Source organism: Anser brachyrhynchus (genome assembly GCF_964034855.1).
Source record: "Anser brachyrhynchus genome assembly, chromosome: Z".
In the NCBI taxonomy this organism is placed as follows: Eukaryota; Metazoa; Chordata; class Aves; order Anseriformes; family Anatidae; genus Anser; species Anser brachyrhynchus.
In genome coordinates, this window is record NC_137697.1 from 64,188,546 (window position 1) to 64,198,843 (window position 10,298).

Below are 10,298 nucleotides of genomic sequence, written 5' to 3' on the forward strand. Positions count from 1 at the left end.
ATGTGCAAATGTGATAATAACTTTCTTGCTTTTGAAATATGTAGCTATTGCTGCTTTTATATGAGATTCTGCTTTGTTTCTTCTCATTCCTAACAGCAAACCCTAACCAAGCTACCTATTGCCTGCCAGTGCTCTGATGAACATTTTCTTACTTGAGCAGTTGAGGACACAAGGTTCCTGGTGCAGTCTGCTCTTTCCGCGTTTACCAGTGCACTGTCTCAATATTTCAGATGAAAGTCCCATCTGGCTTTAACACTGTTGCTGCAAGGCAGATGTCAACTCTTCCTGCTTTTCTTTTTTTGTATCTTTTTCATTTCTCTTTGATAAGTCCCTCTGTGCTAGATAGGCAATAATCTTTGTGGTATGGATGCTTCTCCTTTCACCCTGCAGCGCAGAAAAATACTTGAGAGGCAGTGGTGACCTCAAGGTAGATTTTTCTTACTATTAATGATTTAAGATTCTGCCTTTGGAGGAAGTCTGGAAAGTACCATGTTCTTGATGGGGCTGTAGCAGATGAGGGGGGGTTTCTCCCAGCTTCAGCTGCAGAATGATTGACACATGTGCTGGAGTAGCAATTACTAGTGAGTTACCCTAGGGTTGAGCACCTGGACTGCTAAAAAAAAATGTCCTAAAAAATCTTGTGCTGATAGATGCAGACTAGATTGGCCTATTTGTTTATTTTTAAAATCTGAATGTTGTAGTTACCAAACATTGCTCATTTCATTTTAAGTGTGCATTAAACAGCTACTCATTATGTTGTTCCATTGCAGATATCAGCTGTGATTTCTGCATCTTCCTTGAAATCGATTGTAATCAATTCAATAGGCTGCCACCTACTTCCAATATCTGCCCTTTCTGTAATACTAAATTTATTATCGTCCAAGCAAGACATCTAAAGGGTGTTTTTAAAGGCATGAACAGAAATGAGATTTCCTTGACCCAGCTGACATTGACTTGCTGTGATTATATACGTATTTGTCATAAGAAAAGTTCCCTTAACACTGGAGGTGATTGCAGAGGCATATAGTCACTCAAATATATATTTTATTACATCTCCAGAGGTTTCCTGATTATTGCCATCAGGAGCATGATGACAGTGACATAATTACCCAGCCTGTTTCACTGGTACATCTGCACAGAAGAGATCAGGTGGCACTTTTGTGCACCTGTGCCAAAAGTAAAGAAAACTTTGTATTATGCTCCAAGGCTATTGTTTAGACACTGTATGAGCAATTGTCTGAGCTCTGGCTTAAGAGAGAAATGTGATAGCATCCTGAAATTCAAAGGTAAAGCATAGGTCTGTGGTAGTACTAATACCACTACTGTAAAATGTTGAATGAGAATATTTTGTCACAAGTTGCTGGGAGTATTTTGATAAATACAACTGGCTAAATGGATAAATCAGGGTGTAACTTAAATCCAGAAAAGACATGGTACTAGGACAGAAAATAAGTAAAATAGCAACATTTCTAAAGTTTCTAAACACTTTGCAACTTTATTTTTTCCATTCTTTTGTGATTTTGTTTCATAGAAAAAATGCCATCTTAACATTTTTTTAGAATGTTAGGAGATTTTCTAATGTCTACTGTAAAGTTACACTTTTCAGAACAGGTGGATTACTGCAACATTACTTCCTTTATGTGTACTAAAGAGTTTCCAAATTTAAACATAAGAATTTATAAAAATGCAACACATAAAGATTTGTACAGTTTTTCTTTTTGTATTTGTATTCTTTTTGTTGTCCAGAAAAGGAATTAATGCCAGATTGAAAACTTTTGCACTGCATTTGTTTTTCATTGCAGAAAAAAACAGTGCCTTTGTGAAAAGTTTAACATTCATCAGGTGTTGCAGGTAATTTTTTCTGGACTCTTAATATTAGTTTATTTTGAAGTTTCCTTTAAAAACTTTTTTTTTTTTTTTACCCTTTTATTAAGCAAGTACAAATGCAGGCTCTGACCATGGAAGGAATTTTGCAAATGCTAACTTCATGCATGTGAATATTCCAGCTGCAGTAGAACAATTCTCATGCTTAATGTAAATAGTATAATTCTTTTTAGAAAAAAAAATCATAGTGAATTAAAATGTAACAATTAGTCTTATTCCAAAGGCAAATGCTGAAGTAACTTCCAACACAGCAGGGAAATAGTAAAATGTAATTTATATATTGATAGTGCATATATAAAGTCACCATTGTTGTTGTGAAGGCAAAGAAGATGGGGGTGAGCAAGCAATGAACTACAGGTCACAACACACACAAGCATTTGTTTGCACAAGTGAGTCGTTTGTATTGTACTGTTTAGATCGGTGGGATTTATCCTGGGTGGCAAACAGCAGTAAACAGTGTCTTAAAAGCACCTGTCTTAGTCTGTAGCCAGGAACACATTGTATCCAAATAGAAAGAATATTCCTGAAGATAAAATTATAAATCTGAAAAGCTTTGTGTTACAAGTGGGATTACAAACTAGCCATGTGATTGGATTATATCACCAAAGCTAATGTCCTACCTAATAAGGAAATATTTCTGGTCTGTGTATTAAACTAAAGGGGATGTTTGTGAAACAATGGATGAAACAGTAAGATCTAGTTATTCTGAATGTGTTTATAAATCTGATGTTTTTCTGGATTGTATCCTGGCCTCTGGGTGTAAACCTGGATTAAGAAATACAGGAGAAGGAGTAAACATCCAATGTCACCTTGTAGTTGGCCAAGGTGCGTATGTGTGTGTGCGTGTGGCACAGTTGCTCTCACCCTTCAGTACCAAGAGCATCTGCTGTCTGCTCCAATAATATCAGTTTTCACTTTAACCTGTTGTTTTGCATTTCTGCTCTTTAGCTGACTTACTGAAAGTCTGTAAGCAAGTAAGGAGTTTATAAGGCCAATAACCTAGCATATTACATAAGAAGAAAGTGAATGTGGACTGGCCTGTAGTATGGCATTTTAGAGAAAAAAAAATCACAAAAGGATTGGAAGGGTGTAATTTAAGATTTTCCCATGCAATTACCATACAATTTAGCATTTGAAGGTGATACCATAATGCGTATTAATTTTTACTAAATTTGAAGCCATTTTGTCCTAACGTGTGTAATCTGAATGTTCACTAGCACTGCCCAGAATCTTTCCATTACCAAACGTACTCACAAAAAGACAACAGTAATGCACACATTTAAATACATACATCAATATCAAGATTTTAAAGTTGCATAATGGAAGGTGCACAGTGCATCCCTCAGTGCTCCAACTGAAAAAAATATATACATATAGCACAGAAATGCTGCCCTTACCTTCTAATGCCTGTCATCTTTCAAGGTGGCGACATTATTAATGCTGATAATTCCTAAAACATGCGATACACGCATTCATCTGCATTTATTCTCTTTCAAGCTCACATTTTGGCTGGCCAGAAAAATACAAGTCATAGGTAGTTTTGAAATGCAGCAGAATGAGTTCTGCTACCCACATGCAGAACTTTTTAGCCATGGTCTTTTGAGACACGTAATTCTTAGTCAGCAAATTGTCCTATCTCTGGTGATTGATTTACTGTGATCTTTCTCACTAATCCTTTTTGTGATTCTTCTAATTAATTGATGAGGGAGATTAACCCGAGTGTTTATGGACAAACGGAAAACCTAGCCTTAAGGGAATATATTTCCAACCTTCTCTTTTAACCTTTTTTTTTTTTTTCTCTTTTAGGTAATTACTACGTAGGAAGAAAATAATGCAAATATCAGCTAAAATGACTCATATCCTGGGTTTGCCAGGCACACCTTACTGTAGTATTTTTTTTACACCTACATGTAAATGCAATCATCTTAAGAATGACAAATTCTGAACCTACTGTCTGAGGAAGCAGAGGTGTTTCATGTCGATGTGTCATTAAGTCCAGTTGAAACATAATCAAACAAAAATAAACTTGATGACGTTGGAAGTACTCATGGGACTTTCTCACTGTTCCAAGGTCTTTGGATGTAATCCTGTTATCATTCTAGTGTTGATCCAAATCTTCCTGGGCACACAATTGTATGTGTGGGATTGGTATACAATACAGTGAGTCTTGTGCTTTTATGCTAGTTGAGAGACGATTTATGATACTTGACCCTGTATATAATTAGGATTGTTTGGAATGACAAAACTTGATTTTGGCTGCAGCCTTTCACATAAAGTTAAAGCTTCAGAATTTTCAGAACTAATATGAACCAGAAAGATGACTTTATACTGGATCAGCACATTGCCACATGTGGCTACAGTATTTTTTCATGTGGTAGGAGAAACATTAAAGGCAAATTTATTGCTTTTCAGAACCACAGTCTTAAATGAAACTGTTGCATATGGTGGTTTTGTTTTTTCCCCAAAGAGAGAAGATTCAGCTTACAAGATATATAGTTTAACACAGTTTTTATATGAAGTCTATCTCCACAGTCTTCAAACAGTTTACAGACTTGCTGCAGTGGCTATGAAAGCACTTTTGCATCCTGTGTGAAGGTTTTATGTCATTTCCTATATTTATAACTTCCTTATAAAGTTTCTCATTTTGCTAGCTATAAATGGAATATTTTTGTAAGTAAATTAGCAAAAGCTCTCATTTGTAAAGGTAATAACCTAACTTGGCAAGGGAAAGAAGCCAGTTTTTAATATTTAGTTTTCATTAAGAAGTAACTTTTTATGTGCTGCAGTAACTCTAAGAAGTCCATATACTCTTCTCAAAGCTGAGGAGGCCTTCCAACTTAAGAAAAGCCTTTTCTGCTTTTTAACTCTTTGAAGGACTTAATCTACTGCTGTGCCTCATGTGATTGCATGCAGTTATTCTTACTCCAAATGTGGAGTAACATGAGCAAAGCATATCCAAGTTCTGGTTTGTCTTCCCAAAACCAGCAGAGTCAGAAAACCCCAGGCAGCGGCCTCAGTAGAATAATATTCAACATCTTTGTGCAAACAAGAAAGTCTTCAGTGAGAATTAGGTTGAAAAATCTGTTTAAAATTCATTGATTTCTGAATGTGGCTTTGAATCCAGTGTTTCCAAGCCTAGTTGGGAATACAGTAAATGTGTGGGCACTGCCACCAGAAGACGAGTGAACAAAAGAAGGGACTAGAATGAGATGACTGGGATGAGGTTGTTGAACTTTGGTCCAGGAGGCAGCAGGAGGGAAACAGGGCAATGTGATACCAGAATGAAACAAGACATCATTTTAACACCTTAAATATTTACACCTTTCCAAATAAAGCTCTACATGTAGCCTTGCAAGCAAAAGTAAAAGGATGGATTTGTTCTTGGTGTTGCAAAGTGGAAGACTTGTAGTCACCTGAGAAATAAACATCCTCAAGTATAGCAACTTAAAGAGAAATTACAGTGTTTTAACTGCTTCAGAATAGATGAGATAGATCAGGATAACCTGATCTTTTTGAAGAAAAAAAAAGAGTCTTAAAGGGTATATCCAATGAAAGAGAAATAACATAGAAATTGGACTCAGACCAACCAAAAGGATGCCTGTATCACTGGATGAGTCATCAAAATACTGTTGGCATTTTTACAATGGGATAGTTCAGGTGGCTCCATCTCTAACAGTCTCATCACTGTTTCTTACTTGATGATCATGGGAATAAAACTGGATCTGGAAAGAGAGGCCTGGCAACCAACTGAGACACGCAACAGCTAGAAAGACATTGAATTTCCTAGGAAAGATGAGTTGGAATTAGTCTGAACCAGAGTTACTCCATTATGAAAGGAACAACAGTGTTGCCAAAGGAAGTAGTGCAAAGCCAGAAAGAGATGGATTTCACTTTTAATACTGAACATTTATCTTCTCCCCCTGAGGTAATGAATTGAAATTAACTTCCCACCCCTCTGCACCTCATTTACTCACTGGTGCCCAGGCATCTGGTGATTTAATGTTGTGAAATCTGCTAGTTAACATGCATTAATAAAGGTGGTTATTCTGACATTGTCACTGCACTTAAGTTTTTGCCTTAAACCCCTGTTGTATTCAAGTGGAAGCTGATCACTTCTTAAGGATGTTGATCATTCCTTAGTCAGACATCCTGCTGCAGGTGCAGGTGAGCAGTATTCAGGTGGTATTGTCCACAGCAAAGGAGGTGTTGCCTCACAAGTGTGTGCTAGCTGTGACAGTGCTGGGTCTGAAAGGAGAAGCTGAAGACATTGCTTAAAAGCTCTTTGCATTAATGTGTAGGACTTTGAGTTGGGGAATTATTTACTCAGCAAGTGCTGATGTCTCTCAGCATCCAGGGCAGAAGTAGAGTTGTGCCTTTCATGCAAGGGCTGACATGTGGTTGGGGACTGTCTCCTCCTGTGGAAGAAACGTTTACATTTTGGTTTGATGTCTCTGTGAACCTCTTCTTTCTACACTTGGACAGTGGATTATGTGTCCATGACTTGCAGAGGAGATTTCATTGATGGAAAACTGTGTGAAGAGTGTTTTTGTGTAGTCAGTAAGGGTGATACAAAACAGAAACTTCATGTAAGGCATCTAAATTGCCTCTAGAAGTGGCTGTCTGTTTAGAATGGGCTGTCTGTCTCCATTCACTAGAATTTAATGGGTCAACAGCATGTCTAACTTTTGAAGAAGTGTTAATATTTTTCAGTCACCTTGAATATTGTATTACAGGAATTTTGCTTTCATCCTATAAATAATTTGTTGGGGGTGGGTTGTTTGTTTGTTATGGATTTTTTTTTTCCATTTTGAAAGAGTTTGTATTTATTATTACAGTTATTGTACTACTAATTCTACATTCGGGTCACATTCACTTTGACATCATCAAGTTAGTAATAAAAACACCATTTGGGACTCTGTGGTTTCAGCACTAGTGTTCTCGTCCTGAAGGATTACTTTTGATAGGACACGTGAGATCTGGGGAGTCAGGAGCAATGCAGATACACTATATCCTCAACAAGACAGATGCTCATCTCTAAATACAGTGATCCTCATAGCTTGACATGACCATTGCCACACTTGATGTGGGAAGAACTGGATCTGACAAGTTCAACTGTAGATTGTGTCCTTTTGAAGCACAAAGATTTGGGGGCATTTCTTACTGAAATGAACAGTGACCACAGAAAAATCAAACACTTCTTTGAGAAGCAGAAATCAAGAAATCTTTTTTTCTGATGAGTTTGTACTGCAAAGCTGGATCTTGCAAGCATTAAAATCTAGCCCTGAAGGGCAGAAACATATTTTGTTCTCCTGACCTTGGCTGGTTATTATTATGAAAATTATGTCCTCTGTTGTTCTGTCACTTTTGGTTTAATTTGGCCTACTGATTCAAATATAGTTTGTTGGAGGAGTCTGACCTGCTCAGATCTTCTTCCAATATTCACCTTCCATGTATTTTTTCTTAGTGCACTAGTTTTACCAAAGGCTGTGCTGAAAACTGGTGCAATGCTTTTCATCCCCCTTTGTGTCCATCCTTACTATTTGGAAAATGAAAGGACTGATTTTCTTTCCTCGTTAAGGATTGTAAGATCTTCATTCTCAGTACTGGAGAGACATGGAGATACTGGACAGAGTCCAGCGAAGGGCTAACAAGATGATGAAGGAACCAGAGCATCTCCACTATGAGGAAAGTCTGAGAGAGCTGGGACTGCAGCCTGGAGAAGAGGAGGCTCTGGGAATCTCATCAATGTCTATCAATACGTGAAGGGAGGATGCAAAGAAGATGGAGCCAGGCTCTTTTGAGAGGTGCCCAGTAACAGAAGAGGAGGCAATGGGCACAAACTGGAGCAGAAGAGGTTCCTTCTGAACAACATGAAGCACCTGTGCTGTGAAGATGCCTGAGCACTGGCAAAGGTTGCCCAGGGAGGCTGTGGAGCCTCACCGCTTGGGGATCTACAAAAGCTGCCTGGACATGGTCCTGGGCAACCTGCTATGGGTGTCCATGCTTGAGCAGGGGGTTGGACCAGTTGACCTCCAGAGGTCCTGTCTACCCTCAACCATTTTGTGATTCTCTAATTCTGTGAAAGTAAAAGGAACATATTTTTTGTCCAGCAAATTTTCTTAAAGGCTGCATTGGCACTGAGCATTAGGAGAAATGATTTCACATTATGGTATTTTGGTGATAAATCCAGTTTCAAGCTTTTAAGAAAATTACTGGCCCTCAGTAATTTGTGGAGGAGCGTGCTCTGAGCCAGTGAGTGAAATGAACTGTGTTGAAAATAGCCTTCTAAAATACGGAACTGTACCCTTGGCTACTTAGTCTTTAATGTATTCTTGATGAACAACTTGTCCTGCATCACAGGGAGATTCCTTGGTGGTAAAGTGTTTTTTCTATGTTGTAAGATAGTCCCATTATTGGTTTTTATTTGTTTGTTTTCCTGCTGCTCTGATTCAAGTTGTATTGTGTATGAACTTTTTAATCCCTTTAATTTCTGGGACAGTAACTGTATAAATTGCTTCCTGACCTTCTCTGGGGAAAAAAAAAAGTATATATATTAGTTTGATGATTGCTTATTCTTCATATTTAATTACTTAACATATAAAATAAAGAAGCTACATCTGTAGACGCTTTCTTTATAGGCTTCTGTCTAGACTGCCAAAAAGCAGTAGCAGAAAATCTGACATAAATGGGACCTCATAAACTCATTTTCTTTCCTCCCTTCCTTGTGGTCTTTCTTTAGTGCAAGACAAAAAAACAACATGGCAATTATGTAAATTACAGTCTTTCAAACACTTAATAATTACTCAAGGACAAAAATTAGGCAATAGGATATGTATAGGTATGCAGGGTTGTCATCTTATACTGAAAAAATGATTGTGAGGATTAAGAGATTTGCAGTTACTTTCACTGTTCCTCCCCCATGTCTTCATAACTTCCAATTAAATATTATCAGTACAAATGGCATGAAATGGGAAAAAAAAATCTGAACATTAATATCACAAAGATGTCACGTCTTGAGTCCTTGAATCTCAAAAAAAAAAAATACCTGTGGGATATCTCCTCCAAGAGATGTATTGGAGGTAGTGGCTTGGTTAAATTAAATCTACCTTCAGAAATCATGTGTTTTTGACAAGGCATGGACAAGCCTAAGGCACAGATTTCAAAACTGTATTCAGGGAGGATCAGATTCTGAAAGGGACATCATGCTAGAGAGCAAAATCTATCTGCTAGGATATTAGTGACTTTAAAAGTACCTTTCCAGGCTGCAAGTAAAAGCTGTGCAGGCTGTTCTTGGGAATCCCTGCTCTAAGTCACCCTGAAGAACGTAATTATATTGCAACAGTTTTGACTCAAGAACATCTGTGCCAAAATCATTAATCAGATAAAATACTCCTATGAATAGGGACTGCAGGATCAGGCACCAAATGTAATATAACTGTATCTCCTGACAACTGGAAAAAAAGTATTCAAGTTTTAACATTGGGTGTGTGTTGTCATTATTGACGGCAGCAGAACCCTAGAATTTGTATTAATTGTCAAAAATGCAATGACTGTACTGTTTTAACAGTTGGCATGAGGAAGACCTCGTTGAGAACAAGTGACTCATAGAAAGAACTAGGTTTACACACAGTAATTAACTTCTCTTTGTCCTTGTGTATGATCTGTTAGATCCTGGCACTTGGCCATCACGATAAAGGAGATCAAGATACCTGTTGAAAAAACTGCCTACTCCCTTTTTTCTTTTTTTTCCTGTAGTTCCTACAAAACAGAAATTCTACATCTCCCTAAAATGCCAAGTTTGGATATTTAGTAACAGCTTGCATTAGTTACAAAATTCTGAAGAAAAGTATATCAGAATCTGAATGCAGCATATAAATATGATTGTGTGTATGTGGTGATACGTATATGATTTTGTAAACCCTAACATACAAGCAGGTTCTGAAGTTTGTGATTATTTTGAGTTGCCCTTCTGGGAGCAATTTAATAGGTTTCTGTGAAATGTCTGTATGTGTAAGTACTTAAGTTAAAAAAAAAAATTGCAAAACTACATTAGTAAAATAAAGTTTGCAAGATCAAAGCTGTAAAGCATTGAAGTTAGACTTCTCTGTACTTGCAGTTTGTTTGGTGTCCTTATGGTTTATTTTAGTTTCATATACAGTACCAATCATGTAGCGAAGCTCAAACCTTTGAAAGGTACAAAGACACAATGCAAATGTTTCTTAGCATGGTTGCTTTTTTTTCTGATAGGCTGTCTTCATTTGTGTTACAGTTGTGTGTGCAAACATAAGCTTTATTTATTAGCGGGTATCTTTGGCATTATTTTCATAACCAAAACCTCTCACCTGACTATATTTAGCAGAACTTGGTTGCTCTGTTAGGAAAGAGAGAAAATGAACCTCTATGAAATAGTTATC